Raw genomic sequence first — 21,513 nt, 5'->3', positions numbered from 1 at the left:
GCTGCCAGCGTGTGACTCAGAAGTTCAACGTGCCACGTCCTTCTCATTTTGTGAGCCCTGTTTCTAAGTGGATAACACTGGCCACATTGCCCAATCTTCCATGTCTTAAATTCCTCTTTGGGGAAGGAGGGAGATTATTCTCTGGGGCCTGAGTGAAGGGAAAAGGACCAAACGGCTGGAGCAGGGTCTGGCCCACTCTGGTAGTTACTAGAGTCCTGCACCCATGCTCAATGTGAACCTCATTGGCACCCAGCCAGCGACGCCTCGTGAGGTGCTTGGCGGATGCCTAACCAACAGAAAGTATTTCCATACCTACGGACCCTCTGTGAACCGTGGGCTGTAGGCTTGCTGAGGACCGGAAGGCGGGAACTGTCTCGATTTGGCTTTCCTTGGTACCTATCTCTCATCTTTTGTTGAAGAAGCTTTTTGCTCCAAATCCTCTGTTGATTTTCCTAGCTTCAGAAACTGGACCCGAAGGCGATGGCAGGAAGGCGGTGACGCCTTCTCCTATCTTTTCTACTTGCCAGGAAGTGAGTAACTTGACAGCATGAAGAAGCTTGCGCCAGAGTTCAGCAAAATGACATCCCCCCCCCCCAACACACACACCCTTTGTGAGCCATGGAGAAGGCCAACCGTGGGGGAGGGGTGGGGGCTCTGACTGCAGGCAGTTCCTAGACAGGCAGGATGGAGGCCCCGCAGCTGCTGAGGCCTCTCGGTTGACGCAGGTGAAGCCTGGCTATCGCAAGAGCCAGCTCTATTCAGAACCACAGTCACAGTTTCTGTGTCTCACCTGTCACTCACTCTGGAGGGCCTGGCAGAGCGCTTGGCACTCTTCAGTGCTATAAAAAGGCCACCTTCTGGGCAGGGTGTGAAGGTTGATTATTATTATGGTCACCTCCTGCCAAAACAGCTACTTGACAAAAGTGAACCGCACAGCACACAACTTGAGATTTATTGCGCATTTATTGTGTTTGCTCTTGATCCCGAATACCAAACACCCTCTAACCTTTCATTAACGCTGGACTAGATCCTGATGGTGAAGGGGGCAAGGAACCAGAATGTTTTGTCCTCAGAGCCAGACTCTCTAGTCACTCCCGGGCCTTTAGGAGAATGCCTCTTTCTGACCTGGGCCCTCCAAGATGATTCAACTGACCCGTGCTGGGCCCTCCCAGAGGGAAGCCAGATAGATGCTGTTTCAGTTACCATGGTTGCAGCAGAGGCCAGCAGAAGTCTAGGTCACTGCAGATGGTCCCGTCACTGGTCCTTTCCACCCCCTACCCCATCTCTGTCTACCCATGACTGGGGCCTTTTGTGTCATCCTGAGGTTGGCACTCTCTCACTTCCTGACAAGAATGCTGGCTGTTGTTTCTGAGCAAATGGAACAAATGACTGACGAGAACCCCAAGCAATCTGCAAACTGGAAACATCTGCAGGGATGCAAGAGCAGCTGCTGGCTGGGTGGGGCTACAAGGAACTGCCGGAAGGCTGGCCTAAGGGGAGGTTGCTCCAGAAACCTACAGTCAAGCAGGGGACATGTCCTAGGAGAGGGAAAGTCAGTTTTCTTTAAGGGCACGGCCCCTGGAAGGTCAACCACACTACAGTGGGTGGATCCACACTCTAATATATGGACACTGAGGAGTAGACTCAATGGGTTATAAAAATACTTTTCTAAAGGGTATGAAATTAGGAGGGGTTGGGGGATGGGAGTACACTTGGGAGAAGTTAGGGGGAGGAGTAGGACATGAATATGATCAAATGCATTGTGTGTAAGGGTGTGTGTTTGTGAGTGTGTGTGTTTGTGAGCGTGTGTGTGAGTGTATGTGACTGTGAGTGTGTGACTATGTGTAAGTGTATGTGTGTGTATGTGTGTGTGACCCTCAAAGAATTAATAAACATTTTTAAAGGGTTACCTCACAATCCTCCTCGCCTTCCACTTACAGAAGATAAACTCTGCCATTCCCTAACCAAATCAAAGACGCCATGCTGTCGCTCTCCTAAATACCATTTAGATGTCAGATGTGGCAAAGCTGAAGTGGCTCTCATTTCACAGATGACAGGAAAGACCCAAAGAGGAAGCAGGTGCGGTGACTGCCCCACCCACGGCAAGTCAGTGAGGGTGCAGGTAGGAGGGACTCATGGTCATGCACACACAGCACCACGTCCCCTTCCTTAAAGGTTAAGTAGCTTGCCCAAGGCTTGGCTAGCAGCTGCCAGAGTCAGGTGACCCTAGGCATTCACATCTCTGACCACTGTGCCTGTCTGCCTGGAGCAGATCAATTAATCCAACTGCAACATTGAGAGTCGGATTTTCTTTAGTTCTACAGTAGCTGAAGTTGAGCGTCAGAAGCTTGAGCTCAACAGAAAGTTAGTGCAAAGCCAGCTCTTTGTCTGCAGGGGAGGAATCTCAAAAACCGAATATCTCTTGACACGGACTCTGAATTAGAAAGAATTTTCTAAGCGTCCCATGTGGGTTACTGTGGAAAGACACAGACTAGCTTATTCTGCCTGATTTCACAGGGGCTACTCAACCAAGACTCCTACCCACTAAGACCTGAGCTGTGTTCTCTTGGGCCTTGGCAAGATAGTGCTAATTTCTAAAGTATTCCCTCCCAGGTCTCAGCCTGCATGTATGATGAGCCAGAAAGAAATCTTTGAAATCAGAAGAGGGTGTGGCTCTGTGATGTGATAGGAGCTGGGGGACCATATCCATCTCCAGAGAAGACTAAGGAGGAGGCCCTTCCAGGACATGACCAGCCATTGAACAAGAAGCCACAGACCCGCATTATTGGGCACCAGCTGCACTTCAGGGTCTCTACTGTATACTGAAGTCTAGAGGAAGTGAAAGGGATCAGCAGGAACTCTGAGGAGGCCATCCCCCATCCCCAAGAGCCACAGTGATCTCCACTCACCTCCTTTGTTATGGAGAGTGAAGAGGCTGAGACAGGTTGCTGACTCGTGAGCCACACAGTCTGAGGGTGCTGGGGGTGCACCTGGCCAGACACACTCCCCAGGAACCCAGTCAGATGAGAGGACAGGACGGGTGCCCTCGGAGACTCAGAGGGCAGCCCAGCCTGGTTTCAGAAAGGGGAGTTCCTCAGAAGACAGACCAGTTGAAGACACGGTGGCATCCCTATATTTATCTGGACACTGTGGATAGAATCAGAGGATTCCAAAGTGGATGCTACGGGCTACGTCCACACACTGAGATTAAGATTTAGGCCTGAAGCTGGGACTCCTCTGCACTGTCGGCTCAGGAGCTGGGTCGGGGGTTTGTGTTCAGCCTGACAGAGTCAGCACCTTTGGGCTCCCCACTCAGCCTTTGCCATTTGCCCATACAAAGACAGCCCTCGCCTCCCACGGCCTGTCAGACTGTGCCAGAATTGGACTACCAAGGAAGCAGAGGACACAAGCCAAAAGGAAGTCACAAAGATCGGCTTAAAAATAACTCTCTCTTGTCAATCATGAGGAGGAGCTTGCAGAGAAGGCGAATTCTGAGGGAGGTACAGCCCAGGGTAAAAAACGGAAAGGCCCCACAGCAAATCAGCAGAGGTTAGGCTTCAAGCCCCACCCCCAACCCACTTCCGCCCAGCCAGCATCTGTTTCCTTTCCTATATTTAAACAACCAGGTTAGTGAACTTTTAGTACTTTTTTCTGGTCAGAGCAGAGCAGGACTTTTCACAGAACACATGGGCCATGTTGATAGTGAGTTCTTATAACCTGTTTTGTTTCTGCTCAGCTTCCGCTGTATATGTGGGGCCCGAGCATCCCAAGACAGCTTCTAGCTCTGTTATTTTTGTGCCTCAAGAAGAGCTGGGGGTGGAGTCGGGGGAGGGTGGTTAGAGAGATGGCTCAATGGGGTTGGGGATTTAGCTCAGTGGTAGAGCGCTTGCCTAGGAAGTGCAAGGCCCTGGGTTCGGTCCCCAGCTCCGGAAAAAAAAAAAAAAAAAGAGAGATGGCTCAATGGTTAAGAGCTCTGACTGCTCTTCCAGAGGTCCTGAGTTCAATACCCAGCAACCACATGGTGGCTCACAACCATCTGTAATAGGATCTGATGCCCTCTTCTGGTGTGTTTGAAGACAGCTACAGTGTACTCATACATAAAATAAATCTTAGGAGGAGGAGCAGAGGTGGAGGGAAGGTGGGTAAGCAGGGAGATCCACCCAGATGCTGCGTGTGATACTTTTGATTATGATTTGAATTTGAACTATGCCTCGACCAGCTCAACTTTTAAACCCTGTTTTCCCAGCTTTTAATGATAATTTTCAGGCCATAGAGGAAGCCTGCTTAGCTTCAGGAAATGTGTCAGCATGGGAGACCCTTTAAAGGTTTAATACATGCCAGGTCCCACATAGACAGTACTTCATGTAAAGAGCATTGCTCCTGCCAAAACCTCCCTGCTACGATGGCCTGAAACCCTCCCGAAACCATGCGCCAGGACCACTGTTGGCTCCTTTAAAGTCTTATGGTTCAGTACTTTGTTGAAATGATGAGAAAGGTAACTAATGCATTTGTATAAGACCAGGCGAGCCAAAGGGGTCCTTCAGGACACCAGAGATGCTGACATCATCATCTGCACCAACTCTTCACAGTTAGGCCCTCAGGACTCCACACTATTTCCAGCATTCTCTCTGCCAGATAGAGCTGCATATGGGAAGGCTACCGTGGTTCTCCAGTTTACAGCCTAGGTTACTCAGGTTATGATGACCCTACCTCAACAAATATGCACACACACAGCACACACACACACACACACACACACACACACACACACACACACAAAGCACACACAGCATACACAGCATACACACATACATACACCACGTACACACACAATACACACAGCACACACATACACACACCACATACACACCACAAACACACACACTACCACACAGCACACACACACACAGCACACCTCACATACACACACACTACCACACACACACATACAGCACATACACATACACAGCACACGCAGCACACACACACAGCACACAAACACACACACACACCTACTTGCTAGGAATTGTCTCAGGTCTCAGGAATCCTCTAGAACAGTGGTTCTCAACCTTCCTAATGCTATGACCCTTTAATACAGTTCCTCATATTGTGATGACCCTCCCTCATCATAAAATTATTTGCTGCTATTTATAACTGTACTTTTGCTACTGTTGTGGATTATAATGCAAACATCTGATATTTACTATGTTCTTAAGAAAACCTTGTGGAAAGGTCATTGGACCCCAAAGGGGATGAGATCCACAGGTTAAGAATCCTGAAGACCTCCCCTTGTGGTGGAAAAGAATGCTGAATAACAACCTAAGAGCCCATATTCCTTCTTTGGCCAGCAGGTCTCATATTCACTAAGAGATTCTCTCTATGGATGACTCTGTGCTGACATTGCAGGGTGACTTGACTGGACCCAGAAGCTATCGTTGCAGTAAAGCAGAAACTGCAGCCTTCTGCTCTCAGCCTCACATACCCAGGCTGCCAGGAGACAGAGGCTAGGCTTTCACACTTCCTTTCCCTGAACATAGAAACCCTCCTAACTTGTTAATGTTCTGGAAATTTGCCCTGAGTTGAGCAGTGCTCAATTCCAGCCCACAAAATCCCAGGCCAGAGGGAGTCACACTGGGGATTCAAAAGCCCAGCTCTGCCCCTCTGCAGCCGTGTGATCTTCAGCAAGTGACTATTGTGAGCTCACTTCCACAACTGTCAACGAGACTCAAAGAAATACAAAGGGGTGTGAGAAGTCATGGAGACGATGGTTATCGACACCTGGCTCCTTTCCAGCAGGTCCTCTGGTGGTTTCTACCCCTGGTTAGATTCTCTGTTTATGTGGTGAGTGTCCCTTTCATACGCCGTATTAAATATTTTAGAGGTTCTTGTTAAAATCAGTGTTCTTCTGGGTGGACAAGAAATACGTTCAGCAGTAACAGCGCTCACTGTCAAACCTAACAAGTGGAGTTTGGTCCCTAGACCCCACACAGTGGTAGAAGAGAACTTACTCCTGCAAGTTGTCAATGACCAGTACATATGTGCTGTGGCATAAGCACGCCTACACACACACAACTACAAGTAAATAACAAATGCTTTTTCTTTTTTTAAAATTCCTTCTAGTATTCTCCCTAACCACTCCTCTGCAAGAATAGCAAGTGTCAGTCAAATGCTTGCTATGCTATGCAGACTGGCCCTTCATGTGCCTTAATGTATTTCCTATAAGACAGGTATTATGGAGTCCGGAGCAAGCGAGCAAGCTAGAGGCTGTTGGACGGCTGGAGCGGAGCAGTGCCTAAATCAAAGGAACTTGTTTCTTCGAGCTCTTCAGGAAGTGATTCTGACAGCGAAGTTGGAAAACAGTTAAAGAGGAAAAAGCAAGTTGTTCCAGAGAAACCTGTGAAGAAGCAAAAGCCTGGTGAGAGTTCTAGAGCACTGGCGTCCTCCAAGCAGAGTAGCAGCAGCAGAGATGATGACGTTCCCGACTGGAAAGGTGAGATATGTCAGTGTTCGGGACTTTAAAGGAAAAATTCTAATGGCATTAGAGAATATTGGATGGACTCAGAAGGTGAAATGAAACCAGGGAGAAAAGGTATTTCTTTAAACATGGAACAGTGGAGCCAGCTGAAGGAACAGATCTCTGACGTAGATGATGCAGTCAGAAAACCGTAAAGTCTGAGCCATATCAAGCCTGTACTGTCGTAGCTGTTTTACTCTGTCTTTTCACATTGGCTTTTGTTTTCTAAATGTCGTTTTCCATGCTGTTGTATATTTGGATTGCAGAACAATTTGTAAGACAAATGCTTTTTTTTAATGTGCATTATTAAAATGTTCTAAGTGAAGCTAATTGTCAACCTTATTAAAGAGGATTGCTTTGTGCCCCTACCTAGTGTAAAATAAAGTCAGGTCATTACAATCTTAAAAAAAAAAAAGACAGGTATTATGATGGCCACTTTACAGAAAAGAAGGCTGAGTTAAATATCATTTGATGTGTGTGTGTGTGTGTGTGTGTGTGTGTGTGTATCAGTAGTCTTCCTCTATTCAAAGGATAAAGAGACTTAGAAAGAAATTAGGAAATGACACCCTTCACAATTGCCACAAGTAATATAACATACCTTGGTGTGTGTGTGTGTGTGTGTCTGTATGTATGTATGTATGTATGTATGTATGTATGTATGTATGTATGTATATATCAGGCTCCAGAGCCTCCACTTGAAACCTTTTGGCTAGGCCTGTGTTACAATTGGATGGGCTGCAGTTACCACTGTTTATAGAGAATTTTCTGAACTCTACCAAGAAGTGGATGATCCTTACTTTTTCAGAAGCTGGTTTGTGTGTGTATGTGTTTATTTGTTTCATTTTCTTTATGTTTTTTAGTCAAACCACATTAAACTGATCGTTTGCTGATGACAGCACTGTTGATGTGGCACCTACGAAATCTTGTGTCAAACTCTAAATGCTCTGCCCCTAAGCCAGGGATATTTTGGTTTTCACTCCACTGCCAGTTTGGTAACTTTTTGTTGTGAGGGTAGCCATCTATTGTGCATTTCCGTGTTACTAGACATTACCATCACCCATGCCTTCTACCCACTGAATACCAACAGCAGTCCCTACTCCCCAAATCATGACAATCCAAATGCCTCAGGCTCTTGCCAAATATTCCAGGGTGGGGATGCAAAATCCCTGCTGGTTGGAAAGTTCTTGCTGCTATGAACACAAAGTCTGAACTTTTATAGAGGTTAGGCTATTTTCCCAAGATCATAAAGACTGGCAGGCACAGCAGAACTGAATCTAAACGAAGGCCTAAATGTTTACTCTGGAACCATGTCCTTAGTTCCTAAATAAAGAAAGCACAACCTTGATACCACAATGTAGTTGCCAAAAGAACAGTAGTGTCAAGACACCATGACTCCCCTCTCCCAAGACTATTTAAATCCACAGGCTCTGGCCATTTCTTATCAGAATATGATCTAATTATAAGATATCAAGAGGGATAGCATGTATGTACTTTGAGTGAGGCCATTCTGCCAAGCCTAAGAGTTTAAGCTGCCATTTACAGTCTTGTGTCCCTTGTGCCAAAGATCTGGCACAGAATCCATCTGTGGCTGAGAATCCATCAATCCTACTGGGGTTTTTTTCTTTCTTTTTTTTATTGCATAGTTTAAGTATTTATATTTCAAATGTTATCCTCTTTCCAGGTTCCCCCATCCCCCCTCACCCTGCTTCTATGAGAATGCTCCCCCTCCCACACACCCAATCCAAACTCAACATCCTGACATTCCCCTACATTGGGGAAACAAGCCTTCCCATGAACAAGGGCTTCTCCTCCTAGAGCCAGACAATGCTGTCCTCTGCTACATAAGCAGCTGGAGCCATGGGTCCCCTCATATGTACTCTTTGGTTGGTGGTTTAGTCACTGGGAGCTCTGGGGAGGCTGGCTGGTTGGTGTTGTTCTTCCTATGGAGTTGCAAACCATTAAAATAAGAAACTAGACAAGGCTGCCCTACTATTCAATACAGTACTTGAAGTCCTAGCCAAAACAATTAGACAACAAAAAGAGGTCAAAGGAATACAAATTGGAAAGGAAAAAAGTCAAAATATCACTATTTGCAGAGGATATGATAGTATACTTAAGTGGCCCCCAAATTCCACCAGGGAACTGCTAAACCTTATAAACAACTTCAGCAAAGTGGCTGGGTAAAACTAACTCAAACAAATCAGTAGTCTTCCTCTACTCAAAGGATAAAGAGGCTGAGAAAGAAATTAGGAAATGACACCCTTCACAATAGCCAGAAGTAATATAACATACCTTGGTGTGACTTTAACCAAGCAAGTGAAAGATCTGTATGACAAGAACTTCAAGTCTCCAAAGAAAGAAATCGAAGAAGATCTCAGAAGATGGAAAGATCTCAAAAACTCATGGATTGGTAGGATTAAAATAGTAAAAATGGCCATCTTGCCAAAAGCAATCTACAGATTCAATGCAATCCCCGTCAAAATTCCAACTCAAAGTTTAATAGAGTGAGAAAGAGCAATTTTGCAAATTTATTTGGAATAACAAAAAACCCAGGATATAGAAAACTATTCTCAACAATAAAAGAACTTCTGGGGGAATCACCATCCCTGACCTCAAGCTGTATTACAGAGCAATAGTGATTTATAAAAAAACAAAACAAAAACAAAACAAACCCAAAACCACATGGTATTGGTACAGAGACAGGTAGGTAGATCAGTGGAACAGAATCGAAGACCCAGAAATGAATCCACACAAAAATGGTCACTTAATCTTTGACAAAGAAGCTAAAACCACCCAATGGAAACAAGATAGAATTTTTTAACAAATGGTGCTGATTTCAACTGTAGGTCAGCATGTAGTAGAATGAGAATCCATCGATTCTTATCTCCTTGTACAAAGCTCAAGTTCAAGTGGATCAAGGACCTCCACATAAAACTATATACACTCAAACTAATAGAAGAAAAAGTGGGGAAGATCCTTAAACACATGGGCACTGGGGAAAATTTCCTGAACAGTCTGGCAGTTCCTCAGAAAATTGGACATAGTGCTACCTGAGGACCCAGGTATATACCACTCCTAGGCTTATACCCAAAAGATGCCCCAGCATATAACAAGGACACATGCTCACCTATGTTCATAGCAGTCTTATTTATAATTGTCAAAAGCTGGAAAGAACCCAGATGCCCTTCAACAGAGGAATGGATACAGAAAATGTGGTACATTTACACAATGGAATACTACTCAGCTATCAAAAACAATGACTTCATGAAATTCATAGGCAAATGGAGGGAACTGGAAAATATCATCCTGAGTGAGGTAACCCAATCACAGAAAAACACACATGGTATGTACTCACTGACAAGTGGATATTAGCCCCAAAACTTGGAATACCCAAGATACAATTTACAGACTACATGAAACTCAAGAAGAAGGAAGACCAAAATGTAGATGCATCAGTCCTTCTTAGAGGGGGGAACAAAATAACCACTGGAGGAAATACAGGGACAAAGAATGGAGCAGAGACTGAATGGATCCAGAGACTGCCCCACCTGGGGATCCATCCCATATGCAGCCACCAAACCCAGTCACTATTGCTGATGCAAAGATGTACTTGCTGACAGGAGGGAGCCTGATATGGATGTTTCCTGAGAGGTTCTGCCAGAGCCCTACTGATACAGATTAAGATAGTTACAGCTAACCATCAGACTGAGTATGGGAACCTAATGGAGGAGTTAGAAAAAATCCTACTGTTTTTTTCTAGGATCACTATGAATGTTAACATCTTTGGAAACAACAATTCTTAACTTTCACATCTTCAGCCACTGTTTTTAAAAAGCTAAGGTATTCCATGACAAAACTAAATTTAAACAATATCTGTCTACTAATCCAGCCATACAGAAGATACTAGAAAGAAAACCCCAACACAAGGAGGGTAATTATACCCACGAAAACAGGAGAAATTAAACATCTCATAAATTCAAGAGAAGAGAATCACATAAACATAATATCACTGCTGACAACAAAAATAACAGGAACCAATAATTATTGGTCTTTAATATCTCTCAACATCAGTGGACTCAATTCCCCCAATAAAAAGACACAGTATAACAGATTGGATACATAAACAGGATCCACCATTTTGCTGTATACAAGAAACACATCTCAGTGACAAAGACAGATACTACTTCAGAAAAAAGTTTTCCAAACAAATGATCCCAAGAAACAAGCCAGAGTTGCCATTCTAATATGCAATAAAATAGACTTTCAACAAAAAGTTATCAAATGAGATGGGAAAGAACACCTCATATTCAACAAAGGAAATCCACCAACCAGAAGTCTCAATTCTGAGCATAAGCAAGAGCACCCACATTCATAAATGAAAATTTACTGAAGTTCAAAACACACGTTGAGCCTCACTCCTTAATACAGGGAGACTTCAACACCCTACTCTCAACAAGGAAAGGTCACTGAGACAAAAACTAAACAGAGACACAGGGAAACTAACAGAAATCATGAGCCAAATGGATTTAATAGATATCTACAGAACATTTCACACCAAAACAAGAAAATAAACCTTCCTCTCAGCATCTCATGAAACCTTCTCCAAAACTGACTGTATAATTGGACACAAAACAAAACTCAACAGACACAAAAGATTGAAAGAATCCCATGCATTCTATCAGATCACCAGAGGCTATGGCAGGACTTCAATAACAACAAAAACAACAGATAGCCCACATACTCATGGAAACGGAACAACTCTCTCCTCAATGATAACTTACCCAAACTTATGGATCACAAGGAAAGCAGTGATAAGAGGAAAATTCAGAGCACTAAGTGCCTTCATAAAGAAGTTGGAGAGATCCAACACAAGCAATTCAATAGCACATCTGAAAGCTTTAGAACAGAAAGAAGTAAACACATCCAAAAGGGTAAACTGCAGGAAAGAGTCAAACTCAGGGCTGAAATCAACCAAGTAGAAACAAAGAGAACAGTACAAAGAATCAACCAAACTAAGAGTTGGTTCTTTGAGAAAATCAACAAGATAGATAAACCCTTAGCCAAACTAACTAAAGAGCACAGAGACAGCATCCAAATTAACAAAATCAGAAACGAAAAGGGAAACATAATAGAACCTGAGGAAATTGAACAAATCATCAGAACCTACTACAAAAGCATATAGTAAACAAAACTGCAAAATCTAGATGAAATGGATGATTTTCTAGATAAATACTATGTACCAAAGTTAATCAAGATCAGGCAAACTATCTAAACAGCCCATAACCACTAAGGAAATAGAAATAGTCATTAAAAACCTCCCAACCAAAAAAGCCAAGGGCTGCATGGTCTTAGTGCAAAATTCTACCAGACCCTCAAAGAAGAACTACTACCAATACTCCTCAACTATTTCACAAAATAGAAACAGAAGGAACACTACCTAATTCATTTTATGAAGCAACAGTTACTCTGATATCTAAACCTCACAAAGACTCAAAAAAAAAAAAAAAAAGAAAGAGAATGTCAGGGCAACTTCACTTATGAGTATCACTGCAAAAATACTCAATAAAATATTCACAAACCAAATCCAAGAACACATCAAAACACCATGATCAAGTAGGCTTCATCCCTGGAAAGTAGGGATGGTTCACTGTATGAAAATCTATAAAAGTAGTTTACTATAGAAACAAACTCAAGAAAAAATTTCATGATCATCTCATTAAATGCTGAAAAAGCCTTTGACAAAATATAATATACCTTCATGTTAAAAGTCTTGGGGAGACTAGGAATTCATGGCACATATCTAAACATAATAAACCAGCAGTCAATATCAAATTAAATTGAGAGAAACTAAAAGCAATCTCACTAAAATCGGGGACAAGACATGGTTGCCCACTCTCTCATTATTTATTCAAATTAGTACTTGAACTTCTACCTAAAGCAATTAAACAATAAAAGGAGGTCAAGGGGATCCAATTTGAAAGGAAGAAATCAAAGTATCACTACTTGCAGTTGATATGATAGTATACTTAAGTGACCCCTAGAATTCCTCCAGAGACATCCTACAGCTGATAAACAACTTCAGCAAAGTGACTGGATATAAAATTAACTCAAACAAATCAGTAGCCTTCCTTTACACAAATGATAAGCAGACTCAGAAAGAAAATTAGGGAAACAACATTTTTTACAATAGTCACAAATAATATAAAATATCTTGGTGTAACTCTTACCAAGTAATCAAAAGACATGTATGGCAAGAACTTCAAATCCCTGAAGAAAGAAATTGAAGAAGACCCCAGAAGATGGAAAGATCTCCCATGTTCATGGATATGTAGGATTAACATAGTGAAAATGGCCATCTTACCAAAAGCTATCTACAGATTCAATGTAATCCCCATCAAAATTCCAACACAATTCTTCACAGACATGGAAAAAGAAATTCTCAACTTCTTATGGAAAAACAAAACAAAACAAAAACCCAGGATAGCCAAAGCAATTCTTATATTTTTGGTTGTGAGCCTAGCCTTTAACGGCTGAGCCATCTCTCCAGCCTGCCAAAACAATTCTTAACAATAAAAGATCTGAGAAAATCAACATCCCTGACTTCGAGCCATATTGCAAAGCAATAGTGATAACCACATGGTATTGGTACAAAGATAGACAAGTCAATTAGTAAAATAGAGTCAAAGACTCAGAAATAAACCCACACACCTATAGACATTTTATCTTTGACAAAGAAGCCAAAAACATACAAGGGAAAAAGGGAAGCATCTTCAATAAATGATGCTGGTCTAACTGGCAGTCTCTATGTAGAAGAATGAGAATAGGACAAATTGGCAACCTACAGATTTGGAAGAAATCTTCACTAATGATACATATAATAGAGGGCTAATATTCAAAATATATTAAGAACTCAAGAAGTTAACCTCCAAAAACCCAAATAACCCAATTAAAAATGGGATACAGGGCTAAACATAGAACTCAAAACAGAAGACTCTCCAATGGCCAAGAAACACTTAACAAAATGTTCCAAGTCTTTACTCATCAGGGAAATGCAAAGCAAAACAACCCTGAGATTCCAACTAACACCAGTCAGAATGGCTAAGACCAAAAACTCAAGTGGCGCACATGCTGGCAAGGAAGTAGAGAAAAAGAAACACTCCTCCACTGCTGGTGGGATTGCAAACTGGTACAACCATTCTGGATATCAATCTGGCAGTTCCTCAGAAAATTGGTCATAGTACTACCTGAAGACCCAGCTATACCACTCTTAGGCATATAACCAAAAGATGCCCCACCATACCACAAGGACACATACTCCACTATGTTCAGAGCAGCCTTATATATATTAGACAGAAGTTGGAAACATCCCAGATGTCCCTCGACTGAAGAATAGATACAGAAAATGTGTTTCATTTACTCAATGGAATACTATTCAGCTGTTAAAAACTAGGACATCATGAGTTTTGCAGGCAAATGGATGGAAATATCCTGAGCGAGGTAACCCAGACCCAAAAGAACATGCACGGTATGTATTTCCTGATAAGTGGATATTAGCCAAAAAGAAAAATACAAAATACCAAGCTTACAACTCACAGACCTTAAGAAGTATAACAAGCAGAAAGACCCAAGAGAGAATGCTTCAATCTCACTTACAAGGGAGAGGAAAATAATCATGGGAGGCAGAGGGAGAGAGGGACCTGAGTGGAAGAGAGGAGGGGGAGGGGAAAGGGGAACAGTCTCAGGTGGGGGGAGCAGGATAAAAACCCAGAGGGCCAGGAGAATGAATGGAAATATTCAGCCTCCAGGGTAGGAGGTGGGGGGACCCTTTAGAAAGTACCAGAGAGCCAGGAGGTAAGAGACTCTCAGGACTCAATGGGGGTGACCTTAGCCAAAATGCCCAACAATGGGGAGAAGAAACTCCCCTCCACCTCCAGTAGACAGTCAGGGCCACAAGTGGAGGGACAGGGTTACTAACCCAAAGTCAAAAGTTCTGACTCAGAACTGTTCCTGTCTAAATGAACTGAAGGGACAAAAATTGAGAAGAGACTGAAAACAGGAGCCTAAAATGACTGTCCTCTGAGAGGCCCTACCATCAGCTGACTGGGACAGATGCAGATACTTACACTAACCATTGGACTAAAGTTGGGGATGCCTATGGCTGAATTAGGAGAAGGATTGAAGAAGCTGAAAGAGAAGGTGATCCCATAGGAAGACCAGCAATCTCAACTAACTTGGACTCCAGGGAGCTCCCAGAGACTGAGCCTCCAACCAAGCAGCATACACAGGCTGGTCCGAGGCCCCCACTTATATGTAGCAGAGGACTGCCTGGTCTGGCCTCAGTGAGAAAAGATGCTTCGCCTAATCCTTGAGAGACTTGAGACTCCAGTGAAGGGGGATGTCTGGTGAAGGAGAGTACCCTTTTGAAGGCAAGGGGGAGGAAGAGTGGGATGGGGAACTTTGGGAGCTGGGACTGGGAGGGGGACAATGCCTAGAATGTAAATAAATAATTTTTTAAAGTCTGACATGAAATGATTTTTTGGCAGAATAGAAATCTGAACAGGTCCTACCTTACAGCCAAGTCCTTCTGCCTTTTCCTGCCAAATGCTAGGACTACAGACATAAGCCAGCATGCCCAAGCTAATTCGGATCTAATGTGCAAATTACACCACTGCTTGTGGCACAGAGAGATGTGTAATTGAAGAGACCACTAGGCACATAATTATCAAGTTACAGGAGCACTAATTCATGGTAGAATGAGGCTATCCCAAGCCTAGGTTTCTCTCATTGCTTCTTTCGTTATTCCCTGCTACTTTCCAATGGCTTCATGAGTTTTCTCTTCTTCAGTGGACCCTACAGCCACATGCCGTACATTAAGCTAGCCAGATCTTCTTGTGCTCCATCTTCAAATATTTAGGGAAAGACTAGCAACAAGTGCAAGTAAATTCTCCAGGAAACCATTAGGTTATGTCAGAGGTGGGATTACTGCTGGAGCTGGCTTGCTTTCCTTTATGAAGGAACAGCCAAGAGCGAGCAGGTGCCTGAAGTCTGAAGGCCTTGGCCGCCTTTATTAACTGTGCAGTCATCAATCTGGGAGCCAGCACATCAGTGTTCCCCAAGGAGCACTGATTCCCCACGATGGAGAGCTTTCATTACGGAAGCATAAAAGCGATGATCCCTCACACAGGTCAGACAGCAGCAAGAGAGTCTGTGATCCAAGAATCTGAAAGGCCGGGACCTCTAGGAACGGTAGGGCTCAATGATGCCTCAACAACGTAGACAGTAGAAAAGAGGAAGCTTTGTGCTAATGACACACAGACTACCTCTGCAGGCCTTGCTCCATGAAGCTAAGAGGCCGCTTCTGTGGAATCTTGCTTTCCAGATACTTCAAGATGGCTTGCAGATAAGGGGTGAGTTTCGCTTGATTGCTTTCAGCGCTGTTGGTTGGAAAGATTGTCCTCTGCCCATTCAGGTGCTTTGACACCATTCTTAAAAATCGGTTAGCTGCATGTGTGGGTCCATTTCTATGTGTGTTCCAGAAAGCCTTTGTAATCCTCCTCTCTCTGCCTCTCCATTGCTGGCATTATGCAGGCAGGCCACCATACTCTACTTGTACATGTACTTGTACATGAGCTCTGGGGATCCAAACCCAGGTCCTCATGCTTGCACAAGCAGGCCCTTCATCAACTGAGACACCTCCCCAGCCCCTGAAAAAGTTGTTTTTGAATGATGTTATTGCTGTTGAATGATGCTATGCTGAATGTGTTCTGCACTGCCCATGTGCAATGGTGATAAATGAGACCATAAGGGAATGCCCTTATGAGGTCATGAGGGTGCCCTCATGACTGGATTAGTGCCTGGACTGTAGGGATGAGTTCCTAGTAAAAGGAAGTTCCCACCCCCACCTGCCACCTCCCTCTCTCTCTCTCTCTCTCTCTCTCTCTCTCTCTCTCTCTCTCTCTCTCTCTCGCTCTTCTTCTTCCTACCCAGGCCTCTTGTGAACAAGAAAGACCCCATAAGCAAACCATCCCATTTTGGGTGTTCTTTTATAGGCCCATAAAACAAATTTTTGTCTGTTTCTTTTCTTGCTTGCTTGTTTTACTTTTGATCATGGTTTTATTCTCAGTGGGGAGGTGGGGGTACTGTGGTATGGTAAGGCCCAGTCTTGCTTTGTAGCTCCAGCTGGTATGGATTGCTATGATGATGGTTAGTGTTAATTATCGACTTGACAGAAGCTAGAATTACCTGAGTGACAGGCCTCAGGGCAAGACTGTGAGAGACAATCTTGTTTATGTTAACTGAGGTAGGCGGACATGCTCCAGATTAGGATAATTAGGTGGGGAAGGCCCTCTGTGGGTGGCACCATTCCCTAGCTTGCTCTCTGTAGGTGTCTTGCTGTCTTGGCTTTCCTGACAAGATGGACTGTACTCTAGGAGCCAGAATAAACCTTCTCTTCCTTAAGTTTTTGGGGTTTTTGTTGTTGTTGTTGTTTTGTTTGTTTTTTGTTTTGTTTTTGTTTTTTTGTTTTTTTTGTTTTGTTTTGTTGTTTTTGTTTTGTTTTGTTTTTTTGTTTTTGTTTTGTTTTTTTGGTCGAGTATTTTGTATCACTAGGGCAGGAAGAGAAACAAAAAATTATGGAGCTCAGGCTGCATCCACTTTGAGGCAATCCCTCTGCCTCGACTTCCCAAATTTTTAGAATTACATGTGTATATAGCTCACCACACCCAGCTTACTTTTTATAGTCTTCCCTCTCCTACAAATGCTCAATCTTTTTGCTTTCTTCAGCACAGAGGATACATTACTACCACCATTTAAACAACTGTAAGGAGGGCACAGACCAGCAAATTCAACACTTCAGAGGACACAGGAGGATTGTGAGTTCCAGGCTAGTCTTGATTGTAGGAGACTCTGGTCTAAACCAAAAGCGAAACAACACAACCTTTATCTAAGAATTCCATCAACAGTGTCGTTTCTGGTCTCTGTTTGGGGGGCCCTCATCCTTAGTTGTTTCCTGTTTCTTTCCATTCCAGATCTGTTTTGAATTGGATAACAGGCCTGGTAGACTTGTCCTGTTGGTGTATTCTCATAAATATACTTGAGTGTTGTTCTAGAGCACAGCTAAATTACTGGGGACTAATTCTGTCCTTCCTAGGCTTGTGGTAATAAGGGAAAGCACAGCCACCTTTCACCTAGGGACAATTCTGTCCCATGACTAAGGAACCTGGGAAGACAGGCATGACCAGAAAAGAATGTGAAAGAAATTCTGCAAGAATGCAGAGGAGTGGCAGGATCTTCGGTGGAAAACCGAAGGGGACTGACTGACGGATCTACGCTGATAGGGCTAGGCCTACGTGGCAGGGCACAGAGGGCAAGATGGCATGGGGCATTCCAGCTTCCACTGGCCAGGCTGCCGACTGGCAGGCCATGGCTTGGTGAGCTGCCTCAGGTTGAGTCACTGAGAGACTAATGTCCTTCTCAAACGACTGCACTTAAAACATGTCCCTGGCAGAGCTGGCTTAGGCTTGACCCCAGTAGGATGGGGCAAAGTGACCTCTCTTTTCCCTCCCCAGGGATGCTGTTAGCCTCGGGGAAGCTACTAAGGCTTGGGCAGAGCCTTTCAGGAAAACTCAGCTGCCTCTTCCAGGCATTAAAGACTTTAAAAGTCGTTTTTACCAACTCTTGTATGGGGCTTTGAGGACCATCCTCAGCCTTTTTTTCTTTTTTTAAAGCTTTTTCCCTCCGAATATCTGGCCAAGACAGAGAAATAAAGTGAGTAGCAATGATCCTGTCTCCCGCTGAGGAGGCTGGGTCTAGGTATGGGACATGGGATCACGAACTTCTGTAATCAATTTAGAAAAATGGGGCTGGAGAGATGGCTCAGCGGTTAAGAGCACAGACTGCTCTTCCAGGGGTCCTGAGTTCAAATCCCAGCAACGACATGGTGGCTCACAACCATCTGTAATGGAATCCAATGCCCTCTTCTGGTGTGTCTGAAGACAGCAACCGTGTACTCAAATACATAAAATAAATATTTAAAAAAATTTAGAAAAATGACCGGATTTTTGTCTGCCTGTTGTGCGATTTCGCAGAACTTATCAAAGTCAACAATTTTATTTGAGACTGACTGGAAGGAAGCAGCAAACCATGAGGTCCCTCCTCTGGCGGCCATTTTTACCTGGCTGGTGATTCCAGTTGGGCTCTGTAGTTGGCATCTCCTTGTTACCCACAGGGTAGGTCTGGTCTGTATACTGCCTGGCAGCTGCCTAAACCCATCCATGTTCCTTAGGAGTAAGGGAAGTAAGCTGTATGACATGGTATGACAAGGTCATGCCAAGTTAGGTCATAGGCCTGGCAAAGGTAGCAGAACCCTTTAATATAGGCAGATGGGTTGGCAGAGAAGAAACCTAGCCATTTTCCATCTGGGATAGGTCCTGTAGGGAAAAAAAGGATGGTGGACTAGAACAAACCCCTTACCTCCTACCACCTCCCAGAGGGTGCAGAGGAGAGCAGAGGCCTGCTTGGCCCAGTGTGAGATGCCACAGGACAGACTCCTTGTGAGGCAGGCCAGTGTGCGGATGGAGACCAGGGTGTAGGTTGTGGGGTCGAAGAAGAGAAAGAGAACAGAGTAGGCACTGAGGAGGGAAGAGGATGGGAAGGAGATGGGTAAAGGGGAGGCAGCTGACTTTCAAATGGTGCCTGTGAGGGTGAGGAAGGGGGAGGGACAGTAGGAAGAGAAACAGAGAAAGAGCTGGGTGGGTAAGGGAGAAGAGATTGGCCCTTGGCCTGTGTCTCAAGGAATGGGGGAGGGGGAAAATCTATGAGGCAAGTAGGGAAAGAAGATGGGAGTCAGAAGAGGTTATGGGATCCAGAGAGAGGGTGATTCTAAATCTGCCAAGGAATCCTTGGGGCCAGGGAACTTGCCCAAGAGCAGCGTCCCAATAAACCTGCCTTTAATCTAATCTAATCTTGCTTGAATTGGCTCGTTTCACCAGTGCAGAAATAACCTATCAAATGGGAAACTCCCCCAATAGTAAGCTGGCTAACTGCAGGGCCCACTTCCTCTGTTTCCTCTTCCTTAGGAAGCACTTTCCAAAACAGCCTGATAAGATTAGCATCAGAATATTGTTGTCTTACATATTTTGTCCAGTTTATGATTTGGAAGGTAAACTTGGCTCCCTTTACTCTGTCTTGGTCAGAAGTAAAAGTCTCCAGTGTGTTCTTTGTATGTCTGGGGGTGTGTCGTAAACAGTGCTGTCTGTGACATACCCACAAGCAGTGCATTTCCACCCACGCGAAGGCTCAACCAGCCGTGAACTGCCTTTTCTCAGAATTTTCCTAATTTGTTCTTCTAGGGAACTCTGTAGCTTAAATAAAGATGAGGCTCGATTCAAGTAGCTGAAATAATTTAGATCCTACACTCAAGACAAGGAGAAATCACATCCAACCCTTACGAATGCACAGATCAGCTTTACTAGGAGTAGATGCTATTGGCAGAGATGCACATCTCAGGTGCCCATCAGCTTGATGGACAGCAGTGCTCAGGCAAGAGGACCTCTGGCTTGGCACGGGAAAGAGAGAAGGCTCAGCCTGGCACACCTCACAGACCTCTGCACCCAACTGGCACGAATTCAATTCTAGAATTGGAACATACGGAAGGAATGATGAGGCTTTGAGTCTTCTAGGACCTCATGGCACTTAGTAGCTGAGTGAGTGTCTCTTCTAAGACAAAATACAAGTGACGTAAGACAGGGAAGAATAGACACCAGGCCCTGTAACGTACAAATGTTTATACTACAGTCTGCTCGCCCATTAGAGGGTGCTTGGCTCAAAAGATATTCCTATCCATGTTTGAAAGGACCATCTGGGGGAAACACAATGTACAATGTTACGAGATTTGGAGCAGGACAGACCTGAATTCAAATCCTACCCTGAAATAAATAAGTGGGACCCTGAGCATCTCTAAGTCTCTGTTTTAGCATCTGTAAAATAAGGTAGCATCTTATGGTGAAGCATGCTCTATAGGAGCCTCGACGCATAATATCCACTCAGAAAAGAGCTGTCATCGCTATCCTAGCAGCTATCTGAGGAAGACATGGTGACAGAGGAGGTACCTCTTCTCTTGTCAAATGTCATGTCCTAAACTGAAGTTCATCTGAGCCTGGGGTTTGGGGGAGTCAACCCAGTCTTGTCTATACTCCAGAAAGACTCCAGTAACTAGAGTATTGTAAGCAAGGACGGCTGTCCTTGGACTAGCTGACAGTGCTTTCAGATTTACCTTTCCCTGAAGACTCAGTCTTTTCCATAACAGTGGCCTCTGCCCAGGCCCTTGAAAGCAGGGTGAAGGTAGCTTTGGCTCACTTTTCAAGGCTGAGCATTGCCTGACGCTGTGTGCGCCAAGGGCCCTTCCTCCAAAGCCCTCAGCCTGGTTGAAGGTGGTTGAGCTGGATAGCAGATCAGCAGAAGAGCTACTGAGATCTGCTGGCATGGGGCCAAGTCAGAGAGGCCTGTCAGCAGGGCAGCTAAGTGTCCCAACAGCTGAAGCATGACCCCTGCCCTGACGGGCTTCTGTGGCCATGGGCAACCCTAGTCATCCATAATAATCAGCAGAAGGGAGATCAACCTTCCTTCCAAAACAGCACTTGGCCTCAGTGGAGCCAAACCTGTTAGGACTGGAATTCTCCAAGGGCCCTCTGACCACCCTCTCCACCTCACCTAGAAATTTACAATTACTGATTAATTTTATAAATGTGTTAAGTATTTAATTTCTGTGAACCCCACACACAGATCTCTCTCACCCCAAGACTTTATATTGAAATGTGGGTCCTTAAAGTTGACGGTGTTAAATATCTACTTCTTGGCCACACATCAACTCACAGATCCAACCCCACCCCTTCTTTGCTGCCTCTTTCGGCTGCTCAGTTCTTTCTCCTTCTCTTCACGTTCCTCTTTTCCTTTCCACTTATCAACCTGACCCAGTTCTCATTCTCCCTAATTAGAAACAG

General features: G+C 44.3%; 1 protein-coding gene and 1 pseudogene across 11 annotated transcripts in view; one reads left to right on the top strand and one right to left on the bottom strand.

Annotated features, from left to right (window-relative positions):
• The window catches only part of Tmigd3 (transmembrane and immunoglobulin domain containing 3), a 76,288-nt gene that overhangs the window by 36,078 nt on the left and 18,697 nt on the right, over positions 1 to 21,513 (bottom strand). The gene's annotated exons all lie outside the window — the stretch shown is intronic.
• Sub1-ps4 (SUB1 regulator of transcription, pseudogene 4) lies at positions 224 to 6,839 on the top strand (annotated as a pseudogene). Its single transcript, XR_015675547.1, has 3 exons — positions 224 to 332; positions 457 to 530; positions 6,262 to 6,839. The product of XR_015675547.1 is annotated as an SUB1 regulator of transcription, pseudogene 4, transcript variant X2 (transcript).

The sequence above is a fragment of the Rattus norvegicus genome, chromosome 2 (assembly GCF_021556685.1).
Source record: "Rattus norvegicus strain SHRSP/BbbUtx chromosome 2, alternate assembly SHRSP_T2T, whole genome shotgun sequence".
Classification (NCBI taxonomy): domain Eukaryota; kingdom Metazoa; phylum Chordata; class Mammalia; order Rodentia; family Muridae; genus Rattus; species Rattus norvegicus.
Note: the sequence above shows the minus strand (reverse complement) of the source record. Positions and strands in the feature narration are given on the sequence as shown.